This window comes from Strix uralensis, chromosome 11, assembly GCF_047716275.1.
Source record: "Strix uralensis isolate ZFMK-TIS-50842 chromosome 11, bStrUra1, whole genome shotgun sequence".
Lineage (NCBI taxonomy): Eukaryota > Metazoa > Chordata > Aves > Strigiformes > Strigidae > Strix > Strix uralensis.
Window position 1 is genome coordinate 23,554,916 of NC_133982.1, and position 26,045 is coordinate 23,580,960.

A 26,045-nucleotide genomic window follows, 5' to 3' on the forward strand; every position below is an offset into this window, starting at 1 on the left:
AATTTGGCAGTTTTCTGATTTTTTTTCTTTCATCGAGTGTAGAGATGTGTGATAAACATTCTGTACAGGACAGGTTCTTGCAATAAGACTCATTGATCTTATGATAAATCCATTTTTGGAAAATCTACATGAATGCTGAAGGAGCACTCTCATTTTCAACATGTAAAGGAAATAAACATTAGGGTTTTGGTAACAGCAGTACCAGCCCTTTTGTTCAGGTGGTTAGTATTTAGGGTTCGTGTGCTTGGTTGGGGGGGGTGTAATTTTGAGCTCTAGAATCATGCTATAGCTGTTGATCCCGTGTTGGTTCTGATCATGTTTACTGCCTGCAGCTTTGAGGTTTGTTTATTGGTATAGAATAAGATAACTGTATTTAAACTGCATGAGCTTGCTATCTCCTAGTCTTTGTTTTCAGCTTAAAATAAACTGCTACTTGGACTATGCTATAGTTGTGAAGGGAGGAGTATGTCCCAGAGAAGATAAAGAAGAGTCAAGCCAAACTGTTGGGGCTAAAACATGGTTTGTTTGGGGTTTTTTTCCCTTTTCTTGTTTTTCCCTCTCAAAAGTAACTGGAAGAAGCTCAAATGCCAAAATCACACTTTTGCAATTTAAAATTGACCCTGGGCAGCTTGTGCATTTCCAGATTCACACCTGATAACGTTCAGGGGTTTCTCCTGTCTTGAAGGCAAATTAATCTGTGTTGATTTAAGGGAAACTGTTAAGTTAGACTCTGAAAGGTATCTTTCTTTAAGTAAAGATAGATGTTTCACATTTTTCTTAGAGGATATCTCAATGTATATTAACCATTAACACAACTTGAGTTATTACTCCTCTTCTATACCCACCTCACTACACTATGTATGTCAGATTGGTAATTTGTCTTTTGGATTGAATTTTCTGTATTGTTTCTCTCAGTACAGGTTTTCCTGGTGATTAGGAAAGGAAATGAGAATATTCTTCCTTTGGAAAAAAATGCAAAATGCCTACTGTCACTGTGAGAAGCATTGGTGATCATTTACAGCATCATGTCCGATGATGAAACAAGAGGCTTAAATAACAAGGACAGAAATAGCGGAGTGTTAGTTACTGACTAAAAATGTTTGCGCTATTCTTCCCAACAGTTCTGTGAATTGCCTTGGGATGTAGATGGTGTTCCTCTTTGCTTCTTGGAACTTATACCAGTGCTTTATTGAACATAGATAGTCTAATGTAAAAAGTTCATGGTTTCATAGAACTGCAGATTTTTGGCCCAAATATGTTTGGATTCTTAAATCAGCCTTCTGAAAATGACTGGGACACGTTCTTATGTTGGGACTAACTACATCTAGATCAACCTAGTGGGAGAACATAGGATACAGGCTCTTGCAGTACCTACAGTAAATACATTTAATCCCGTAGTAACCTCCTATATTTTAAAAAAAGTTAAATTGATGAAGGCTAAACTTTCAAATTATAGTTTCAGGAAAATATGTAAGTTTTGTAACAGTCCAGCTATGTATAAGTGGGCCGATATACCGAAGATGTACATTGCAGTGGTCTATATGTAACAACGAATGGAAATCAATGTAGAGGGGAGCAACTTTCAAGTCAGCAAGTTGACTTGACAGGCCTGTGGTTTTTAAGGAGGGTTGACACTTTCAGAAATGTTTGTGCTTATGGTGAAGGATAGCGAACCCAAACTAAAGTGTTGTAGAGATAAAATGGTCAGCTTCCAGAATAAACACACGGGATCCTTAACCCCCATGAACTACAGGCAGTCAGTCTAGCGTGAAATCTGTCTCAAGCAAAAAATCTGTCTATTCACCCAATGAGGGTGTATAAGGCCCGTTATAGTCCCTGTGAGTATTTATGGTAGGTTTGTAAAAGATTCCAGAAATGTGTTGTACAGTGAAAACACTAACTCAGCCTTGACCTGTCACTGTGTGACTAGGCATTGCTATAAAAACAAAGATTTATTTGTTTCAGGTAAAAGGGGGGGGATCAGATTCCTTGAGAAAATAAGTTTGCTTTTTCTTAAGTAGGATGTGCAACTAAAGCATGCTTGGGAAGAGGAAGATGGACAAGTATTTTCAGTGAAAATAAAGGAATTTGTTACTAGCCGTTCTCTTAAAGTTATCAAGACAAATTGGTCTTCATTTCAGCACCCAGGGAAGTGTGCAGTTACAGGATGTGCCTGGTCACTGTCAGTATTAATTTCAGGTCTGTACTGAAACTTTTCCAAGAATTTACAGAACGAGCCAGCCAGCAGCAACACAGCTGCCATATGGGCAGGTTTTGAATAGGGTCCATCAGAGCCCAGAGCGAGGAATGCAGCATTACAACAGGTAGCAAATTCTGGCACCCAGTCCATTTCTGTGAGCTCGTTTAACCTTCGGTTTAGGAAAGAGAAGTCCAGCTGAGCACAGCACCCTTAAGGCATTGCTATCTGCTGAGTCAAAGTATTCCAATGTGGGATTATATTTTAGCTAAACTCAAGAGCACTTCCTTCTCTTGCAGTCATGTTTAGTCATGGATGGTGGGATATACATAGAGAATATATTGATTTCTATCTTGACAACCAGCTGACTTGATCTGGCTGCCCTTAACTCTGTAGACATGTTGGATAGGATGTTGCTGTAAATAAAAAAGTTTGATGGGTATTAAAATACCCATGTCTGAGTTTAAATATACTTAATTGCAATGGGATGAAAAAATTATGGGGCAGGGGAATGAATATTCAAGGATAGCAGGAGTTGTCCTATATTGGCTGAATGAGATTCAGAGTTTTTTGCAACTAACTGCCCCTGTTCTTATCACAGGAGTAACATCTGTGCATCTATTTAGGTTATTTATGGTGCTTGTCTGGTTGATAATTAGGTTTGTGTCTGCTGTAACCATTTAGATAATGCTTTCCCACGATCTCCACTGCAGGTGGCTGGTTTTCTGCTTTTGGAATAGAATGCAGTAGAAAGCTCCTTCAGAAGGGTCCCTTCCTGCCCTTCAGGTGATGGTGCTGCAGTCAGCTCAGTCCCCTGAGCTGTATTTTCCCATGATCTAAGTGGACTACATTTTCTTTTGGAAGCAGCTCATTCACAATTGCCTTGGGTGGAGGCTTTTCTGTTGTGAGCTGAATGATACTGCTATTTGCATAGTAGTGGCAGAGCACAAAGAATTCAGAGCGAAGACCTGGAAGTTTCATATCAGAGCTATTGTTAAGGACCTTGTCAACAGCTCTGGGAAACTCTTCAGAACTGTTAATTGCTGTAATTGCAGGTATGGTTAGGCATATAGCTGTGTGCTGGGTTGTAAGACACTTGCATCAGTGCATCATTTTAGATTCACTGTGAATTAACTGGAGATAATATCAGCATGGACTTTGCTTAAACAACCGGCATTTTGATAGTATTTTTAAATACTTTCTTCCTTCTGAAGAAAACCTTGCTTAGATTACTAGAGAATCAACTAGAGAATATTGATGGGCTTTTCTTTGCTAAGAAAGAGATGCTGTGCTCTGTTGATGAGAACATTTCACTAATCTGTGGATATGTTACCCTTTTACAAATCCTGTTTGATCTCTCGGAACTAAATAGGATTATTCTGGCTCTCAGACTTTCTCAGACACTAAATCTGGAGTCGCTGCTGGCATGTAGCAGGCAGCACCGTGTATGTGGTTGTCTGTCTTAAGATTTAGTCCTTCCATAGCATGACATTACTAGATCCTGGGGAAAACTAACTCTGTGAATGCTGCACTGCCAGTTTGAAGACTTGAGTAATTTTCTAATTTGGCACTTTACTGGACTTTAGGGCTGCCATTTTCCGTAGTTATTTACTACCTCTCCTGTATTTTTAAATTTTAGGACAACTTTCCGTTTAGTTAGCCAGCAAAGTTTTTGAGTAAGCAGGATAATCTGAGCTTTTTCAAGTCACTTAAATGTCCTTAATACATCTGACAATGACATTTGTTAAAGGCAATTCTGGATTTACATCATGTGAGTTATATAAATGTGTAATGTGTTGTGGTTGCAGTATGTTTATTAGAAATACTTACACCTCTGCATAAGTCACGTAGCTCTGTGGAGCAGCGTTTTTAAATGTGATTTCTGTCTCTGAATTTATTTGCAAGGGATTCACACGATGTAACTAAGAAAAGCTGGCCGGTTGTGAATAGGCTTATGTCGGATGCAGACGAGCTAATACTGCTGTTTAAGAATTGAGGCTGCAGATTGGAAAAGGTTGAGAGCGTGGACTTGGACGCTTGACACAGTTCATAGTCTTGTCTGTAGTACTGGATATCACAGTAATTTGCATCTGCAATACACTTGGCTGCATAGAAAGTACAATTCTCAGATAAACGGGAAGGAAGCCTTTTTAAGGGAAGAAATTATTTTGAGGCATGTTTCATAAACTCCTTTTGAGCCTATCTTTATCCCCCTTCTTTTTGCCTTCCTTTCACTACATCTTACTAAATCTCTTCAGACGTTCCTAGGCCAAACAGGTGGTTGTTGTTACACATCATCCAAGGTGTGCTGGCAGATCAGCTACTATTGCGGGGGAGCTAGAAATGAGAGCTCAAGTTTTTTGACACAGTTAATCAAACAAGGTGTAATATTTGAGTTGAGGATCTCTGGGAGCAGTTTAAGACATGCATTGCATGCTGCAGGGCCGAACTCTGAGCAAACACGCTTTTTTTTTCCGCAGACTGTGATTTCAAAAGACAGTACAGCTTTCAAAAGTTATTAGAGATTTTAAGTAAATTGGCTTTTTGAAGGCCTTTGATCTTGAGGGGGTCCGGCTTTTAGATGTTTCTTAAATCAGGTTGTATAGGTGTTTCAAAAACCTGAAAAGCTTTAAAATTAAAGGAAGTCTGAAATAGATGGAATAGATGGAAAAAAAAAATTCTGTTGTTTTGCAAGCAGAGAAATGGCAGAACTCTTGGCAGATGTTCAATCTAGCAGAGGAGCTCTGTTGGATGAAGCTTTGGCTGCCTGAATCTGCAGGGCTTGCAGGCACTCTGCCTGTCCTGGGAAGCCACCTCCCCTGGGGCAGAGCTGTGCGGGACCACGCAAAATGTGCAGAAGGTGTAGGGGGGAACGAAGGCACAAGTCACAGTCATTTGTAGCGTATCTTGGCCTTCTACACAAGGGTTTGTTGCAGCTGAGTGTGAGGGAGGCAGAACGTTACTTCTTGCTCTTTGGGAGATGTGGTAATTAAGAGTGGGCTCACAAATAAAAAAAACCCAATCATGCCCTGTCTTTCTATAAACACCCACTAATTACTCAGAAGTACACAAGTTGTCTGCCAGAAGGATGTGTTTTTCAGGACGTGATTCCAGATGGTTCTTTCTAAACCATATAAATATATGTATTTTAAAACTGGTAACAAAGATGACTGTAAAATAAACTGAAAACTTGCATTAAAAAGCCCATTTAGAACACTGTTTCTGCTCTCGCGAGACAGGGCTGCACTTTTCTACGTATGAAATGTTTGGCTGTTGCATAAGTTACAGTATTTTCACTGTTTTTCAGACAAGGTGCAATTTTATTCTGCTCCAGGATGGTCAGTTTATGGGAAGAATCCTGTGAGTGTGCGGCTGTTGATAGCACTGGGGTTTAGCCTGCGTGTGAAGCCTCTCTGAGGCTCGGTTTGTGAGTTTAGGGTCATGGTGTGATGTGTCAGGGGAGAACCAGGTGGTTGGTTCTGTTGGATGGATGGGAGCATAGCTTATAAATCCTATAAAGCGTTTACTTTTACATTTAGAAAGCAAGAAAATGTTTGCTGAGATGTATAGAGTAGCAAATATCTAAAGCCAAAATTCTGACGTACAGAATACTGAGTGCTTTGGTTCTTGGGTTGCTTGTCATGAAACACCAGTCAGTTTAGGTTCATAGAAAAATAGGTTTGGACATGGACCTCCATGCTCTGAGACAGGATAAACTTGATGTAAGCCTTCCTGACAGATTTTAAGCTGTACATTCCAAGTGATGATTGTGCTGCTTAGCTGTCTCCAGTTTTCCAAAGGTTTTCTGAGTCTCAGCTCACCTTTTGCTACAACTTCACTTGGTACATTTTCTACTCTTAGTAGACAAGCACAAGCTGTAGTTTTCATAGGTGCTTCGTGGGCTTTTTTCCTAAATGTGGTGGGGTCTCTCTCATTCAATTGTGGACCACCAAGCTCTTGCCAGCTCCCATTTGCTTGAACTTCTGGATTATTCCTGTTTCTGGAAAAAAAACGTGTCTTAAGGCCTTACAAGTTAAAGGTTTGTTGTCAGTCTGTGTGGGGGGAGTCCATTTTGTGAAGATGAAGCAAGGCTGCACATTGCGTGAGGTCATTTGGAGGTGGCAGGTGAAATACCTTTGTGCTTTGGTGTGACCCTTGATAATGCATTGGCAGAGCTTTGATGTGAAAAGCTTAGATTGCTGCTTTGGGCTGGCTGTAACTAGTCCACGTCACCGTTCATCAGTTTTAAGGTTTCAGAAGGGAACAGGGCAGATTAGGAGAGAGCAGCAGACGAAATTCTTGGTTTTGGGCAGCTTTTTGGTTCTTGTGACCGGTTTCCATAGCAGGAAAATATGCAGCTTTGGTTAAACCTGTTATGTGTGACTTTGTTGTTGTGCTCTAAAATGGTTCCTGTATTTAACAGCAGAGTTGAGCAGTGTAAAATCTGCTGTTGCCAGATAGCGAGTGGGTGTTATGGCAGTGTGGTTGTGCAGATAGGAACTGCTCCGGCAGCTGAAGGGCAGCTGGCAGCTTTCCTGCCTTGTCATGCGTGCTGGCGCGCTCTCCGCTGCCTGGTGAACTGATTCACCACACCAAAATAATGTCCTAGTCCAGGGCGTTCTTGTGAGCCCTGCTGGCATCTCAGCATGATCAAGGGTAGAAAATAAAATTGCCTTCTGCATGCAGCTGGTAGTTGGCAGTTTGTGTATTATTAATACCAAATATGAGGAGAATTTGTATTTTGACCTGAAGATCCCAGCATATGCTGGGATTCCTCTTGTCCAAAGCCACGCACCTTTGCGAAAACAAACTAAGCAGTGATATTTTGCTGCCAGATCTACCAAGGTGATCCCGCAAGTGTGTTTCCATGGAGTTTGGTGTAAGTATGGGGGCTTGCGTACCATGCGTGATTTTCCACTAGCAAAAGAAGTCTCATGATCCCAGTGCTGATCAAATTGTCATCTGTTCAACAGCAACGCCTTGTGGTGGTTTTTCTTTATTTTTCTGAAAATCTGTGGACTCTGTACAACACGAGTGGTTCACAGCTGCTATTTGGAGAAAGGTGGCGGCAAGGAAGGATTTCAGATTTTGTAGGAGGGATGTCCCCGGGGAAAGTTTGTAGTAAAAACCTGATAATTTCCCCCCCAGCAAATCCCTGGTGCTACATTCTGAAGTGGAGGGATAGCTCACATAAATCCCATTCCCATGTTGGACGTGGGCAGCCTGGTGTGCCACACCAGCTCTCTGAGCAGCCTCGGGGAGGTACCAGGGCAGCTGTGCAGACCATCCTCTTGACAGGGCACTTTCTGTGCTTCACTGCTGCATTGCCCTCCTCTGCTTTGGGTCCTGATATCTCTACAGAAGTCAATACTGTTGTCTTCTTTCTGCTTGCAGTAAATTCTGAATCGAAGTCTGCATTTAGCAATGGTTTTAATCTCTTAAAAAAAAAATGTTGTCATGTTTATTTCTGATTTCAAGAACAGCTAAACACCTTGTTTCTCTCCAACCTTCTTCCATTTCCCCAGCCCTCAGTTGCAGGCTGCTGAGGTGCAGAATCGCTCTGTCCATGACTGCTTTTAACCGATAATAGTTAATCATCACCTTTTGCAAAATGGCCTGCAATGTATTTTCTTTCTCTTGCTCTTCTGCTGGCCCGCTCTGTTTCATTTTGATTTATAGCTCTACACGTGGGTATGTTAATGGAAAAACCTCGAAGGGACAGATTGTGTATGCTCAGACAGCCACTTCAGGAAGAGTACGCATTTAGCTGCTTGGATTTCCATGTATGTACTGCATTATGGCTTAGCGGAGCAAGTGGGGTGTGTATTTAATTTAGTAAATGTCTTTCCTAACCTGTCACAGTGTTGCTTGTTTTTGCTAGAGCATATGCTCTGATGGGAGCTGTCGATTCAGCAAAAATAATGATAGCCAGTAGAGCTGATCAAATGCTCCAGAAATGGTTTATCACATAAATTATTCAGCAACCGTTGCAGTTTCTTATCACATAATGTGTTTGACCACTTGCCCACCAGTTGGACACTGCAACAGTTGTGCTTGTAGAAGGGATCACTGAACGTGCACTGGGTGGTGACGGGAGGCAGCGTGGCTGGCTGTGCCTGAAGCTGGGCTTGCACAGCCTCTGGGGCTGACGGAGCCGTGGGAGGGGTAGGTAACCTCCCGCAGAAGCCAGCGGGTCCACTGGTTGTTCAGGCAGCAGGCATCTGGCCATGTTGCAGCGTAGGGTTGCACACAGCTCTGCCAGCAAACAACCCGGTTTAGTAAGTTCTCATGCACTCCAGTAATTCATTCTTGCCCCTGCCACCGCAGCTGGAGATAACAGGAAATTTAAGTTCAAAAGTGTGGCATGTCTTTTTGTTTGGGTGAAGAGATTGTCTGTGTCATGTTTTTCTACAGAAAGTTCATTTGCTGTCTGATGTGACACATTTATACTTGGGTCAGGGCTTGAGAGGGGTTGTGGGTTTTTTTGTTTTCTGGGCCAGGTAAGTTATTCACTTAATGCTTAGGTTAATTGTACAAGTATAAACCTTCTATGATACCTATAAATGGATTCTATATCACATACCGAGGGCACTGTGTAAAACTGCACTGAAGAAAGATCTTTTGTTATCTTCCACCTGTGGTTGTCCCTGTCACCTGCCTGATTTGACATGGTCTCCCCATGGGAGCAGCCTTTTCCCTTCCCCAGTGCTGGAGTCAACTTGCTGGGGATATTGAACATCAAAACACCTTCTGATGTTGGTGGGTGACTTGGGTGTTGATCTTGGTAAATGTAGGCAGTAACAGGGATGAGTACGTTGGCAGTGGCAGGGAGACCCCCAAGCCTTTGGATTTTTTTCCAGAGAAATCTTTGTTGAATTGCATTTGAAATAGTTGGCTTATCCCTCCTCTAGTAGTAGACTGCTGGGCAGTGCTTTTACTGCATGAACATCAGTGGTGGAAATCCCAGTTTCCCTTTCAGAAGTGAAAGATCAGGCAAATCTGTCTAGGCTGATAATGTGCCTGTGCACGGTCAGTTTGCATTGCAGGTGTGGTTTCCTCACAAGCCAGGGGCTGGAAGGCAGGCTGTTCTCCAGAGGCGTCTCGCCGTCCCCACACCTATCCTTGCCTGTTGTGCACCACCTTGTCCCTCAAGCACTACAGCTTCTCTGGGCAGCCTCTGCAGTAATTTAACCCAGCGCTTCATGGGATGGTGAGTGGCCAAAGCAGCCGGTTAACCCCTGCTCTGCCAGCCCAGCATGGTTTCATTGGTGCTGAGATGCCTCCTAGTTGGTGTCTGGTGGAAATGTTGGTTTCTGCAGTAGATAGATCCACTCTTGCATCCTTTTTGAAACAGTCATTAAGGAGGTGTAGGTCCCCTTAGATCTGTGAAGAAAGGTTGTGGCAAACAGAGAACTTGAAGCTGTGATCCTGGCCACGATCCAGGATGCTGTTGGCGTGCGCAGCTTAGGAGGCACCATCAACAGGATCACTCCCCGTGATGGTGTTCTTTTCCATGGCCACTTATTTCACGTGGAAGAAGAGAGGAGAGGAGGCTTCCCTAGAAGGGGTCTGGGATGTGCTGAGGTCTGAAGGCTTAGCTTCACTGCCCAGCTTGGGAGGGCTCTCAGGGTTCTTGTTCAGCAGGGGACCTGCGAAGCAGCCTGCTCCTCAGCCTGGTCAGTACTGCTGTCGTGGTGGTTCAGTGGGAAGTTGTGGGGTGACGGACAGAGCTGTTCTTGCAGTGGGCTGGTGTGGGTGTAGTTTCATGGTGCAGGCACTTTGGTAGCAATGTTCCCCACTCCACCCTTGGCTTCTCATCCCAGCTTCTGGAACTGAGTGAACCTCCCCTCGTGACGCAACTGTGCGTGGGACTCTGCGCCAAGCAGGTCTGCATTTAAAGCAAACACAAAACTGATTTTATCTTTCTTGCTTTTAATATCGTTAATTTTAAGACCTAGGTCTGTTCCTCAGTGAAGCTCCATAAAAAGCTCTGTCACTGACAGCCCAAGGGACAACCTGATGTGAGGTGAGAAGGAGATGTAAGCTGCTCTGCTGCCCGAGTGGGCTGAACTCCACCTTGCTGCAGAACCAGGCAAGATTTTAATCTTCTTCGGGACTGATCATCCCTAGGTTAGGTGGACCTCATGGTAGGTGGACCTCACAGTGCGATTTTCTGTGGCAGTTTGTGCTGCTCATGCCATCCTGTGCACCGAGAATTCAACAAATTGTTTGGAGAAGGAAGGATTTAAAAGTCACAAGCCAAGAGCTAAATGTCTCCTAATGTTATGTCAGTGCCTGTAACCACCACCCATCACATGCCTCTTGGCTCTTAGTGGGGTGGGATTCAGCCTGCTCTTAATACATTGGCCTGTGTAGGGAGAGCAAGGGGGAACTGCAGCCTGTGAGAATATTTCACGTACCAAAATGTGACTCAAGGTGCAGCTCAGTGCCATGTTTTCTTTAGCGACAAAACAAACCAGTCACTTGACAAAACTATTCATGCTCCAACACCCTGGACTTTCCCTCATGCCACTTTGCTAATAGACCTACCTGTGAGGCCACAGTGTAAGTGAGAGTACCAAAATAATCAGAGTTTATTTTAAAAAAAAAATCCTTTAAAAAGAGGAAGATTTGTTCCTGAACTAAAACTCCTTCATTTGTGAACTGCATCATCCCTCAGCATCTGGTAACACTGTAAAGCAGTAGAGCACCTTACTGGTCTTGCAAGTGTGTGTCTGAGGAATCTCTCTCCACCCTGAAACTGGGGGGGAGGAGAGGAGGCACTGTATTTTTGGCTAAGGTCCCTTCACATATTTACATTTTCTGCTGAGACGTGTTGCCTGTAATGGCCAAATCTGAGTGATTCTTTTCATTTGGGTTTGTTGTTTTTCCCTCCAGCCTTGTGGTAGTTCTGCAGTGCTGCCCAGGGATGTAGATCTGAGGCTGTTTAAATATTGCTTACTTTCACAGCTTATCACAATCCTTCTTAATCTTTCTTCCTGCCAGTGAAGCGATGCTTAGATATGTGTCACATGGCAAGCATTCAAGTTAATTGTTATGGTCAATTTGTTGTTAATAGCTGAGGAGACCATGCTGGGCTACCTCAGCATCCTCAGAGCGGTGGTACTGTGTTGGTCATACTACAGTTGGGAAAACCCCTCTCAAAGGCAGCTGTGATACCAGTCTATCCTTGAGAGTGGTGAATGAGGCAGGTAGGCTTAGGTGAGCACCACGGTGGTGGTTCATCAGGGCTGGAGCTGATGCCCTGCTTCCTCAGGTACAGTCTTGTCCCACCCCGCAGTGCCAAGTCTCCCTCTCCCAAGGCAGCAGCATGTGTGGAGTGAGGGCAGTAGGTGCATCAGTGGTTCTCCTCTGGTTCCGCTGGCTTCTCCCACAGCCTTTACATTAGGGTGGCTCAGCCAGTCCCAAAGGCTGCCCGAAATCAAACGCCTGGGGACAAAGCGTGACGCGTGGAGCGCAGCAGCACGCTGTGCCAATAATCGATGTGCTGTGGTGGGTTAAAATAGCTGATGCCCCTGGGGCTGCTTGAGGAAGGATGGTGCTAGGAACCTGGGCTGCCTTCCCACAAACCTTCCTGCTGCCCAGATGTGCCAGGCGAGCCGGCGTGGAGGCTCCTAAGCGGGATTTGGCGCCTCGTGAGAAACCGTGCCTGAGGAGAGAGCTGCTTGCAAGACTGGACTTTACAGGACTAGGTGTGAAGCGCATTGGCAGACATCATTGTAGACGTCCAAAGTCATGCTCCAGAAGGTATGTTGTTATTCTGACTTGCAATTTACTTCCAAGATGTTACTCTGACCAGGATTTTATTTTTATTTGCTGAATGAACATCTTTGTCTCACGAGAATGTACTGTAGTAGGCAGAAAGGAGTTACCTCTCTGGAGTGATACTAATTTGGGCAGTGCCAGGCTTTTCATTGCCAAAGCAAAGGGTCTTATGTGGCATGAAAGAAAGATGAAATCTGCTACGTTCCCTGTCATCAACTTCAGCATCCACCAAGGACTGCGAGTCCTGGCATTCATTCTGTGAAAAGTGGTGACGCTGCAAGGCCATACCAGATAGGTTACGCACAGGTAATTTAACCCAGCAATAGTAAGGGGAAACTGGCTTGAACATGAGAAGGTCATGTTGTGCTGCTTCTCTGGTTTCCCAAGCTAAGACCCACTGTGTGTCCCTGAAAGACCTAGGTAAAGCTAAAATTAAGCCAGATAAATATTTATAGTAGATACGTTAGGATATAATCCTCAAGGGGTCTGATTGCTCTCTCTGTACTCCAAAATGTACTAAAGGGGAAATAATAGCACTATAAATACAGTCATGTTTAGCTAGGTCATTACCTTAGGGGTGTTCATGGTCATTCTCTAGGGACTAGAGTTGCAGCAGTGAAAAAATTACCAGGGAACTGAAAAACCCGTAGAGGGTGATCCCTTTGCAAACGGTACTTTGGTTGCAAGGCTTCAGTTACGCAATGATTCATCGTTACAGTAGCAATCAGGTTGAAAGTCCTTGTATGTGCAAGTCATGGCAGCAATTATTGCAGCATTTGTACAGGCTGGTCAGACCATTTTGTTGCAGATTCCTTTGGAGAAACCTCAGCCATCAGCTCTTTTGGTTTGTTTGTGGTGGGGTTTTTTCAATTTCTTTTTCTTTACGTTAGAAAATAGAACACTGCACAAGATTTTGAGGATTTAGACAAAAATAATAGAATTATGTTATTTTTCAACTGTCAGTTTTCCACACCAATTTACTTAGACATCTTCCAAAGTATTTAATATCTATACACAGACAAAGTGCAACTTTCTGTAGTAAATGAGTTTCTTTGATTTGGTTTTGTCCTTTCCCTTTATAGGAGCAAAACTTGGTGCGCTGCTGAGTTTGTGCTTCCCCTGGAACAGGTTGCTCCAGTAATGAAGTGGGTAGAGTTCACAAGAATTAAAAACGACTTGCACAGAAAGTAAAAGGACCTAACTTTCATAAACCCACAATCCCCAGCTTCTGTGGGAAAAAAACTTCAAGGTTAATGTGCTGCTCCTTTGACCAAGCAGTTCCTGGTATGTGAAAGTCTTGCTGGGAAATGTTTAGTCTTTCATTTGGTCGGATGATCCCCCCACGGAGGGAGGGAGGCAGGCTAGCTCCCCCCGGTTAGGAATGTGCGGGTGTGCCTCCTGCCAGCGGCTGCACGAGCCTTTCTGCTTATGTATTGGGAAGCGTTCTCTAGAAGTCAGGAGGGAGTTGTGCAAAATGATGCTTGCTTTTATTTTCCAGGGGAGAAGCCAGCGTACATGCAGGGTCTCTTTATCCATCCTCTTTCCTGTCTGGTAACTTGAGCCCATGTTATCTCCTTAATGTCATTTAGTCTGTACTTGTTAGACCTCAGCAACCTCGACACTTGAATTCCTATTTCTCTAGAGTTAACTCTGAAATTACATTTCTGCAGTATAGCAGCCTTTATAGCAGTGTAGCAGTTTTGGATAAGCATGTATTGCTTATCCTACATGACACCAATACTGAATAAATCTGTCTAGCTGATCCATGCATAGTGTTTTACCCTATACAGACAGTACGTGGGGTATATTTAGCATCATGACTATACTTAGTATGTTGTTCTGAAACATCTGACAGCCGAAAGGTCTGGGTTGTGAGGACTTTGGCTTTTGAGTATCAACAGCAAGCTGAAACTTTCTCCTGTGTCATCGGTGTTTGGGCAGTAATGAATTGGCTCCACTTGAATTTATGTCATTGCTCTGTTGTTGATTTTCAGCTTCTCTGTGACAATAGGAGCTCTGGAAGAAAAGGAATAAAATCTCTTTCCTTTGCTGAATGTAGTAGCAATGATGTGGAAGAAGTAAGTGGACAAAGTGTGCTGTGAGCTGTGTTCCGGCCTGGGATTCCTGGGGTCTTCAACCAGGTGTCTCAGTATATGTGAATATGCATAGACCTGTGATTGTCAGCGTGATGGAGAAGTACCCTGTAACAGGGACCAGTTGACTTGCCCTCACTCAGAAAGACAATTTCATTTCTCTACTGTAAATCATGTTCAGCACAAGTTTTACCCAGTTTTATCATTCATCTTCACACATAACTTCCTACGCTCTTTTTCCTTTGACCTCTGTTTCAGATCTTTCTCTTGTGGTTGTGCATTGCTGTGTTGAATGGGTGGCTGCAGTCACTCCCCAAACACCTGCTGAGCTCTGGAAATTTTATCACAGTTCAGTCAGCATCACGTGGTAGGACTAGATTATACTGAAACAAAATCCTCTTTATTTATCTTTTTTTTTTTTTTTCCAGGTGGATAGCTGAAAATAACCTTGTTCAAACAGACCTCCCACAGAAGCCTGTATGAGTCTGCCAGACACTAGAGATTGAATTAAGTGCTTCATGATTTGGTTTTGACTTAATAGTTCATATCAGCATTAAAAAAAAAAAACCACAACACTATCCCATCTTCACTGAAGAGCTTTCAGCTTTGTGCTTGATGGCTGCGTTTATCTGATCATGTACAAGGAGACTGATTTTCGTGCGATTTCCTTCTAATGTCAAGCCATACAGCAGCCTGGAGTCTGCTCCCAGAAGACCTTACCCAGCACTGTCTGCCGGCTGCAGCAAACGGTGATTTCTTGTGAATAATTAAATCCCTGGGGAGCATCAATAGCTGGTTGCTAATATTGCATTTAGATAAGAAGGAGGAACTGTAGGTGATGCGGGAGAATTACTTTGAAGAATCTGCTGTCTCTCTAAAGCACTTTCTAACTGAGGGCAGATGTCTATCAAATCTTCCTCTTGCCAATTAAATTTAGGGCTGAAATTGCTGCAGCTATAGAGCTTCAGGAGGTCCAGCCCTTCATGAGCACATCAGCTTGTTGCTCCAGTCGTGTTCTGGATCGGTGCAGGCTAAGGCTGTGATCAGACATGTCCCAGAGTTCCCCAGGCCTGGCGTGTTCTCCCCACTCCTGGCTGCCTTTATTTGCAGGTACCAGGGCAAGAGCTGGAGACAAACCTTTCTTGGCAGGTGCAGCCTATTCCCATCACTGCTCAGGGCAGCCCCAATCTCAAAGCCCGTGGACACGGTGTGTAACAGGCTTCCTCGAGCATGTACTTGCACTTGTCCCTCACATCAGGAGTGGAAACTTACTCGATGCATCTTGAGCCTTCAGCCGAGCAGGGGTGCTTAGCCCCCCTCTGCACATCACACTGTTGTGTTTCAAAGAGCTAAACACTCACAGCTTCTGCCACAGCTAATGGGAGCTGCAGTAAGAGCTCAGCAATCATGGAAATCAAGCCTTCAATTGCTCTCTTGGGAATGAGAGGAGATGGCTTATCCTGCCATGAGCCTTTAAAAGCCCTGGTAGTACAGTGGAAGTGGTTTGTAATAGCAGGAATTCGTTTGTTAATAAATTTCCCCTTGCTTGTCCTATCACTAATTCAGCAGGCTTCCAATGCGAGCCTCTGTTGCAAGGTGGCTGATGCTCAAGCTGGGGAAAAGAGCTCAGTGCTTCAGAGATCTTGGTAGTATCATGGTTCTGAAAAAAAGCTTCCTAGCTCATTTCAGTATAGATGGGGCAACAGATGTACCTATTTACTAGCTTGATTAGCAGCTTGTTTCCTTCTGGAGTATATGCTGTACATAAAGAATGGCAACTAATATTTTTAGGAGAGTAAGTTTAAAGAAAATACATAGGAAAGAGGGATTGACTATATAAAACACTAACAGGCAACAGCCTTGCACTGGCAGGGAGAAGAAAAATGTTTTAATGTGTTTCCCTGATGACTGAGAAAATCCCAAATTGTGTGTTTTGCTATTTTATATATCAAAAATGCAAAGGCATGGATCTGGAAGGCAAGAGGCCCACTGGCATTCTTCAGCCTCACCCATGCCTCCAGGAAGAGTGCTCGTTGCTGCTGCAGCCCAGTGCTCAGTGGCAGTGTCCAGCACGTGTCCCCTCGCGCTCGGCACCACTGCCCAGGGCCTCGGGCTCCAACTCTGTGCAGCTGCAGCTGCACGGTGCCACCTCGGGCCATCCCTCGGGCTTCTCGGGGCAGCAGGGACGTGTGTCCACATCTCGGGGACTTCAGTTCCCGGGCCAGTGTCGTAGTGCAAACCTGTCTTTGGTGGCAGTTGCCTGCTGAACTGGGAACTGAGCTGACCCAGCTGCAGACCCACGAGTGGCATTTTCCAGGAGGGACCAGGAGGTGGCTAAGGAGGGTAACGTGTCTCTGTGGGGCTGCAGCCAGCTCTGCTGGAGCTCATCGGCTGGAGCCCAGTCAGGCTGCTTCCCCTCACTTCTGGCTCCTGCTGCTGCACCTTCTGTTCTTGAATTTTCCTGTAACTTATTTCTCCTACCTATTTTTGGTCTCTTTATCATGTGCCACAATCCCACTGCAGCCTGGCTGTTTGCCGCAGGGGGTCCCCTCACCTAACCATCACTGCATTTGGGAACATTGTGGAAATTGTTTGCTCTGGCAGGAGGCAGAGTTTGCTGCTTGGTCTGTCACAGTGGTGGCTTTTGCGCAACATGAACGATGGCTGGCCTTTCTGCTCTGCCACGCAGCGCGGGATTGACTGGAAGTTGCTTTGTAATTGTAAAACAAGACGTGCCATGTGTTTCTGGGTAACTGAAACATGCTGTGGGTGATGGGAGTTCTGAGACAAAAGGGTAAAGCGACTTCAATGTAATACCTGAAGTGCGTTGCCAGAGCCTGCAGTATTTTTATAATAATCATGCTTAATGCTGAGTACTTAGCACTCTTCATCTTCAAAGCACCTTGCAAGCATTAACTAATTAATCGACACAACAGCCCAGTGAGGGAGGCGAGACCAGGGAGAGGACGTTAAAAGCAGAGCGGGTCCTCAGGGGGAGAATTAAGTGGGGAAGAGAGGTAATGTTTTGTTGCACAACCATTTTAGCACAATGGAAGAACCCAAAGTGAAATGTGTGGGTGCCTTTTGCATGTCACTCAGGTAGGGAGGAGAAGATCCCCGTTCCAGGAGGGCGAGCTCTGCCCCGAGTGCCAAACCATGGAAGACCACCCAGCGCCACCGTCTTTGCAGGCTATCACTCCAGGGCTGTTTGTGCACATCAGGGCTGTGTTTTATAGTGCGCATCTAGAACAGCCACAACATAAACAGGTCTGTTTACAAAATGAGGCTGTGACTTTCACTGAATTCTGTAGCTCTTCTGACTTGGTAGAACCCTCTACTTAATGAGAAATAGCTGGTCTCCTGACTTTAGGAGTGACCTAATCATGTCATCTTTGCTTGAGGCAGAGGAAGGTAGAGCAGGACTGGTGTTCCTGGAACAGGTGGGGGTATTCAGTTATTTATGGTTAAGTCTTTTGAAAGAAATGAAACGGTGCTATACCAGAATAAGTTATTGCATCTCACCTGGTTTTTATCCCATCCTGACAATAAAAAGTTAAATGTGTAATCAGAAATTTCAGAAGTGGTGTTTCTTTTGTTAGTATTGAGTAAGTCTTGCTCTTAAAAACTAGAGAGGGTTAGGAGATTGGTGGTGTTTTCAGAATGGTTTGTCTATTTGAAATATGGAGAGGTGCTGCAGAGCCTCTCCAACAGGCAACAGGATCCCTCTGGGAAAGGATGGCAAGGCAGAGGCACTGGCGTTGAAATCTTGTGCTGCGTCATGGTTGCAAGTGGAAATCAAGTAAGTTTTGTAAATGGAAATCAACTCCAAAGCAAAGTAGGGCATAACCCTGTTTTTCCTCATGATTTCTGTTTGTACAGAATTAGTGCCAGGCCATCAGACCAGGGCTCTGTCACACACGGAGCGCTGCAGGCACGACTGCAGGGCTTTGGCTGGGGAGAGCTGTCAGCTGTGCCTGATTCAGGTACAGCTTGTTTTCATGATCCACATTCAAGAGAAAAGCATCAACATCTTTTTTTGTTGCTGCGATTAGACTGCTGCCATGTGCTTTATTAGGACTGACCTTAAATTTGGCTTCAAACAGCGCCTTCTGCTCAGCACCACTGGTGCCTGCAGGGCCAGGTCTAAGGCAGGGGCCGCAGCCAGAGCTCTCTGCCGCTGGCTGAAGTCCAGACACGGTGCAGCGTGGCCCTGCCAGTGCCCGCACCGGGGCTGCTTTGCTGCCTGTAGGCAGGGAAAACCGGTGGCGTGATTTCTCCAAAAGGTGTCAGAGTGGGAATGCAGCACTTTGGGGGAGAAAATACGGGGATCCTCCTGACATTAGGGAAGTTTTGCAAAAGTCACCTCTGGTGTGGAAAAGAGGAGAGGTGGTGAGGAGGGGTGTACATGGGAGAGAACTTGGTGTTTCACAGTTGATCTTGTCAGTAAGTTCCTGTGTGTGCATGATTATTAGTCAGTATTTACATTTAAACATTGACGAGATGGCTCTTACAGTCAAAGAAAATGGAATTCTCTGCAGGCCCTTATGCCCAGCACTTCAGAAGCCCTTTGGCCCTGGGTTCTTTACACAGGTGAAGGAAGGTAGCCTCCCACATCCCCTGCAGTCAGACTTATGGTTGAAGGGAAACACCAGCATGGTTTGTCCATGCAGTTATAGAAAGTCCAGAGCTTCTCATCTTGGAGTAAATCCAAGAGCTCTTGTGCTTTATGCACAAGCCCATCCTTGGAAAGACGTGCTGTTTCCTGATACTCCTGGAAAAGTTTCCTGCTCTGAGATAACCAGAAGTCATTAACCTTAGCTAGGATTTATCCAGACATCCTATTTACTACCAATACCCATGCGGGAGTTGTGGGAACAGATGAGGCTGTTGATGTGCCAAATTCTTCCATGGGGCTTTTCAAGGCAGAGTAGGAGAGGCAGTCTCTGCTTAGCTCGTGTTATTTGAGGGAAGAAAGGAGGAAGAGGGGGAAAACAGAATGCAAAGTCTGTGTTTTTTTCATTTGCATGTATTTTCTGGACAGATTTTCCTGCTCTGACTCAACATTAGTAAGCCCTTGTTTCCCAGTGTGTAATTGTTCTCTGCTGATAGAGGAGGAAGGCGGCTGTCGTCACATGCAGTTGGTGAAATGGCCTCTGACATTTCTGTTAACTTGTTTAAACAAATACATCTCAAAACCAGTTCTGTTTAAGAGGGCAACGCACAGATGTTAACTCTGTGTGTGCTAGTAAGTACTTGTATATGATGTTCGACTTTTTCAAGGAGGCATAGACATATTTTCATAGAGCTTGAGCTCCAGGCAGCAGCTAATTTTGGGTTGTTTAGCAAGATGTAGCTCCACTGCAAATAAATTAATGTGAATGCATTTTCTGCTGGTTGTGGAGTTTATCTTGCTCTTTAGATGAATATAATGAAAATATTCTCTTTGCCTATCCAGGCTTTCAGGTATTCTCTTAAGTGTGGTCTTGTCCATGAAACTGGTAAGATTACATCATGATAATATTTTCTGGGTTTTAAGAGGGCTACAACACAGAGCTATCATGAATAGACAAACATTACCAAAGAAGCCTGTGACAGTGTTTAACAGCCATCTCTTTATGGCCTTCATTACTGCAGGCATGTAGTCTGCTTTTTCCCAACAAATTCATTGCATCCTTTGGTTAATCCCTTGGACTGCACACGTTTTAGTCTCATGTTCATGCATGTCTCAGAGGGTGAAAGAAGCACAGTCTGTGAAGAAGCAGCTGGAAATCAGGAGGGATTTTGAGTTGTTTTCCATCATTTTTGTTTCACTGACCAGTTCCAGTCTACCCAAGGGAGCCGCTGCCACCTCTCCAGGACCACATAAAGCCTGGATGTGAGGAGCAGTGTGCTCTGGCTGAAGCCCCCCATTTTTCATGCTCACAGAACAATGTGATGAGTTTCCAGATGACTGGCAAAAGGTTTCAAAGTGAAATAATGCCCAGACTTGTTCTGTTCCTGACATCCAAACCCCCACTTCTCACTCTGGCATCTCAGACATTTTGTGATATTCAGAAGCCTGTACTATACCCTGTGTGCAGCAGGTTTGCCGAGGGCTTTTGGAAATTCCCTGACAAAGACCTTCGTTGGTGTGCTGAGATAGAGAAGTCTTTTAAGGATTGGGGTTAGCTAAATTGTGATAAGCTGCCGGAAGAGATTTTTAGGTTGCGTTGAGCTCAAAGGAAAAAACTTTAATCCACAAATCATACCTCCTGAAGGAGGTTTTGTTTTGTGTAACTGGTCAAATGGCAATTTGTTTTAATTTCTGTTTAGAGCTTAGGAAAAGCACTGGCCTATTTGGACCCTGGAAAGGGTTGTACAGAGGCTGACAAAAGGAAAGACCGTCTCCCTTAGAGCAAGGAGCCACCAGAGTTGGAGCTGCATTGTGTGAAGGACAAAAAATGACCCAGTAAAGGTGTGAATTCAGCCCGTGAATTGGGAGCTGGAAAAGAAAATGGCACAGAGAGCTGCTGGTGATAGCCAGTGGTCCAAGAGGAGATTCCTGTCCAGGTTTATGCTTGCTTTTGGACTAAGAGTATTACTAATCACTGAAAGTCCCACTTGCATTTCCACTGAAGTTCCTGTCCTTGCTCCTCTGCCCTCAGGGGAAGCCCGCAGAGATGTGGGTAGCAGCTGTAAATATCCCAGTGTTCAGGGAGACACTGTGGGAAACACTCTCCTGAAGCACATCAGACAGTGCAGGTGTCCTTAGCCTGTCACCTCTCCGCTGAGACCACCAGTGTGAATCCAGTTTCTGAACCCAGCATGCTAGTGGCTATGTGGCACATTGCGTAGGTCTTGGACAGGTTGTAGTCAGCCTGTGGGCCTTAGAGAGCTCTAGCTTGCATTTTTGCAAATGTTTAGCATTTAGCAGCTGTGTTTGTGCCCATAGGATCCATTTAGGTAAAGTGTTCAGCAGTCAGCATGCTTTGCTCCTGTAGGAATCTGTCTCTTTGATTCCTCTCCAGTGCCCACCGGCATAACCGGAGAATCTATCCAGCAATCTCCTTGTGTTACCATTCTTTTTAGCGCTAAATTGCACTTTCTTCTCTGTCAGTTCAGTAATCCTTCCCAGAATGCATCCTCATTCTTGCTGCTTTTTTTTCCCCCATGCAAACATGACCAGCAAGCTCTCTAGCTAACAGACATAACTTAGGTGGCTTCAGATGACCTCAACATCAGAAAGAAGTGCTTGTGTTGCTGGTCATCGTGCACATAAGTGTTTGACACAGTTATTCAGATGTTTGCGATTAGAAGAAATCCTGGGAGTGGAGCCTTTGTAGATACAGTTTGGATAAATTCACTTCTCTGCAGGGAACTGCCTGGGGGGAGCTAGGCACATCTGCAGAGATCTCCTCACCCCTCAGTGGTGCACCTGAGGTGGCTTGCTGACGAGCATCAGGCAGGAGCGATGCTCCTGTCCCCGTTTCTGACTGCGTGGTGTCATGCAGACACTTGAAGCTGATTATGTTTCACCACCTAAGCGCACTTCCACAGTCCAAACCTCAGCTGATGGGAACAGGCTTCAGTTCCATGCATGTGTCTTCCCGTTCCCAACATGATCTCTGTGCCAGGGTTGGGAGAACCACCCTCAGAAAACTGGCTGCTGGCTGACAGTCATCCCTGCAAACTGCTGGTGAAGATCAACCCCTCTCTGAAGCAATATGAGCCCCATGGAGATTTAGATGAAGAACAGCTGACCATCAGGACCTGGGCAGTCTGCTCCTCATGGACACTGTGAGGAGGCATGCTCCTGTCAAGGCTGTGCCTGTTGGGAACAGAAATTGTGGGGGTCTAAAGGAGCTTGAAAAGCCCTGGGTGCAGTTGGAGGAGCTGGTGTGGAGGTGCAGTTGCAGGCTGTACTCTGAGGGCTCCTTGGCAGCCCTAATAACAGGAATAAGGCAGTAGAGCTTCAGGGATTAGGAGTACCATCTTCCAATGGAGCATGGTGCTGTAAATCCCAGTTTCCTGGCTCTTCAGGTGAAACTGCACTTTAGAAATACTTTTTCTGAGACTTGACCTGCAAACAGCTTTGCACCAGTGTAGCTGAAAGAGTGGCTTTAAACCAATACACCACCAATTGTCTCTGGTCACTCATCTATTGAGAACTGGTATACTTCTCTTTGGCTTGGACTGGGAGGGGCTTGGATATGGTTCATGAATAAATGCCTTCTCTCCAGCTCCTGCCTTTATAGCAGAACCATCTGCTTTTGCAGAGGTTTCCTTAGATCTGCTGCTGGAGGTACCCAACCTCCTCCAGTCAAAATGAATTTATTTTGAAGCTACTGTTTATATGTTTATACATATAACTTCTGTGTACAGATGGATTTGTAAAGTTTACAGCAATGGTTTTCCTATAAATGTTCCTTGAAAGCTTCTCTAAGAAAGATTAATCCTTGACAAGTGTTTCACACCCCCCTAATAATATCATAGCTTGAAGGGCCACATGGTGGAGGCCTCTTCTGTGGCAACAAGTTTTGAAATTTGTGCTTTAATGTCTCATTTCTGGTTGCTGGAATGAGGTTTCCTGCTCAGTGCCACAGGAACAATCATGGCTTGTATTTGATCCACGCTTCAAAGCGAGCCTTGTGCTGCCAGCCTTGCTGGTCCAACTGAGCCCACTCAGGAGCCCGGCACTGACCTCCATCTAGGAACGGCCGTTCCACCTGTGGCAAACATCTGCAGCAGGGACATTTTCAGGGGTAATGCATGGTGGTGAGATTTTCTGACAAAATTATTTGTGAGGGAGTCTTCTAATTTGCGTGGAGGGCCGGCAGCATGCCTTCTCCTTTATTGTCACTGGGACTCAGCATGTGCTTGAAGCTCCACTCTTGCCAGGAGAACGGTCACTGGTTTCAGTAGATGGCCCTTGGGGGAGAGACCTCATGGCTCTGTGTTTTGGTTTCCCTTTCTGTAAAATACGGTTAGTGATGCCTCCCTCATTGTTGTGCTGAATCCATCTTGTAGATAATGATGTACTTCGAGGCAACAGTTAGTAAGCACAGCCTCACCGTGGGATGAAGTCACATGAAGATCTTTAGAAATGCAAAGGAAAGGGAAATAGCTTAATTTCTGATTTCTCCATTGCGAACAATCTATTTAGAATATATATGAAATCAGGAGCATTGCACTGAGACTACTGTCTTTGGTCCCAGGTATTACTAAATTCCTTTTTTTTGCTGTTACAGCCCCATCTGAAGTGGTACAAAATGCAGCAAGTCACTTATAACGTGTCTGAGCAGGCAACAGAAATAAAAAGACTAGTATTTTGGTAAGTCAGCAGATGTAAAGTCTGGCTGTTAAGTATGTCAGGCGTACCTCGACTGGCTCTGTGCTGGTTAGTTCGGGTAAGATAGCACTCCAGTTCATCAGGACAACATGGCATTCAACACAGATTATGGTAATTGGCTAAATAAGTTCATACACACTTAGTCCATGGTAAGGCCTTATATTGCTGCAGGTAAATTTCTGCGGTAACCCCAGCAGCTGTGCTTTAGTGAGCGGTGTCGCAGCGTGAGCCCTAGTGCATCATGTCCTGTAAAACACTGTTATTTTGAAATTACTGCTCCTGCAGTTGCCTTTGCATCCAGTTATATTGGTGCCTGAGAATCTTCTTATGATTTGTCTGCTGTGTTTTCTTCTGGTAGATGTTTCAATTTCTGGTTTTATGATTTTAACTGTGTTTAAACAGAAAACTTAAATGCGTAGACATATTATTTAGACACTGTGAAAGGTAAAAGTATGAAATAAGGCAGTTTATTTTTCCTGTCCTAGCTAGCCAACCATTAGCCTACTCCATCAGCCCTCCCAGCCATGACTGGATCCAGCCCAGCGCTCCCACCCCAGACTGCCATTCCAGGACATACCCATTGTTCCCAGCTAATTACTTTCTCCTGTACAGAAGCCGACTTCCTTTGAACTGCAGCACAATGTGACACCAAGCATCACGTTGCCTTCTACCTCACTCTCCTGTGGCATGTAGCAACCTGATACAGCTACCACCAAGATAAATGCAGGTGTCTGTTAAAGTTAACGTGACTTTCCCATGTTTTATGAGAGCGTTGAACAGAGAAATGCTGATGTGATGTGGTCTTGCACGAGACTTCACTGTGGTTTGAATTAAGTAGACTGGCCTTCTTCCCTGCTTTCAAACAAGCTAACCTGTATTAATCACTTTATAAAGAAATAACAGTGCGATGGGGTAGGATTTCTGTAGACTCACGAACATGGGAGAAGAAGCAGTGTAAATATTAGTCTAAAGCGAAGACTTAGCTTCATCTGAGCTTTAACTGGGCTGACCAAGTTCTGCTGCAGGCAGCTTGTTTCAGTTTTCTGCCTTACCCCATAACTTGTTAACTCCGAGGCTTTCTCGGTTTCTCCTCCAGTTCCCTGTGCAGACAGCTGCTCAGTGGTGAGGCTCCCTCTGGACTTTCAAGTCTTAACATCTCCAAGTTATCCTTGAGAAACTCTTCCCTCTGGTTGCTTTCACTGCCATCCTAGTCCCTTGCTTGGCTGCAGCATGTCAGGATGTAAATTAATATCCCATTGTCCAGCACTTTCCTTGGGCTCTGGTGATGTATTTGCAATGTGAAAGCAGCTGGAAGATTCAGAGTTCCTCCCAGCATCAAGCCTTACCCCACTGTGACACGGTGGTGTAACTCAGCAGTGTCCCGTCTGCGTCCCAGCCTGCTCTGGCATGCACAGGTGAGATTAAAGCATTTTCATTGCAAGTCCTAGTTTGGTGGGGTTTTTGGTTTTGTTTTGAAGGATTATAACACAGGATTATTACATGGTTATACTGTGGGTTGTTCTTCTCCACAGCAGAAGAACAAACACTGCTGCAAGTCACTCCCTCCGCAGGGTAAATAACTTGCAGATGGGCCCACAGTCTTCTGAAATCCATTTGCATCTCACAGCTCATGACATGCATCAATAGTTGGTATTTGTTCAAATGAAAGAGGGAGTGTTATTTCCTAGCTCAGGTCCCTTTTATGTGTCTGTATGCAAATCCATTACTCTCTAATCAAAGAAGTTCTGGGGATTCCCTGGTGCGCTTTAGGTGACTCACAGCAAATTTTTCATTTTGGTATTGCTTTGTTTTTAGGCTAGGTTTGTGGGGTTTTTTTCTGTTTGTTTTTAAAAGCAAAAATAAATTTGCCCCATTTTCTGTGAAATGACAGTAGCAATGGAAGTTCCTTACATAAGAAACTTGTTCCAGCTTCTTCCTTATAAGGATGAATTTGGACGTGTAGAATAATGTTTCACTGCTTGGGTAGGGAGTGATTGGACAATAGTCTCATAGCAAGTGTGTGTGACAAGGATCCTTAACCTTGTGAATGAAACTGAAAAAGCAAGAAGAAATGTGTGTCTCTGTACCACTACCAGCTTTTCCCCAGACGGTTCTGGGTCATCAGGTCTGGGCAGCATTTTTCTTTCCAGCCTCTACAAGATGACCTGGCTTCACGGCTTCAGCTCTCAACTCTTCTAAGGCTGGTTGTAAGGAAGTTCTCAGTCAACTCTGTGCTGTCTGCCCAACTGGATGTGTCTGATTTTAAGATGTGCTAAGCTAGGGTTTTGTGTTACTGGTGCTTTTAGATACTAGCAGGGTCCTCATTCTGTATTCTGGTATGTACATATGCTACTATTCAGGATTTACGCCGTGTTAAATTAATTTCATCGTGAATTATTCCCGAATGCTTCAATATCTCACAAGAAAGTTGATTTGAAAGCAAAAATTAATTCATACCTTTGAGAGACGGGAATTAAGGCGAGTAACTTGTTGATTTAAAGTATTTACCGAGGAACCAAGATACGAAGGTACTAATCCTGTTTGACGTCAATTTGTTGTGTCACTTTATCTAAATTGAGTCCCAATATCTCTGTTTCCTTCTGTTAAAGCTGGGACACTGCTACCGCTGGGGCTCCAGAGA

The 26,045-nt window shown here is 44.6% G+C and overlaps 2 long non-coding RNA genes across 2 annotated transcripts; both read left to right on the forward strand.

Moving 5' to 3' along the window:
* The first annotated feature begins 413 nt into the window (after positions 1-413).
* Positions 414-17,648, forward strand: LOC141948477 (uncharacterized). Its single transcript, XR_012630484.1, has 2 exons — positions 414-11,965; positions 13,066-17,648. It is a non-coding gene; the product is annotated as an uncharacterized LOC141948477 (long non-coding RNA).
* Positions 17,649-23,369: 5,721 nt separating this feature from the next.
* LOC141948504 (uncharacterized) lies at positions 23,370-24,519 on the forward strand. The gene is made up of 3 exons (XR_012630492.1): positions 23,370-23,386; positions 24,017-24,131; positions 24,501-24,519. It is a non-coding gene; the product is annotated as an uncharacterized LOC141948504 (long non-coding RNA).
* The last annotated feature ends 1,526 nt before the right edge of the window (positions 24,520-26,045 follow it).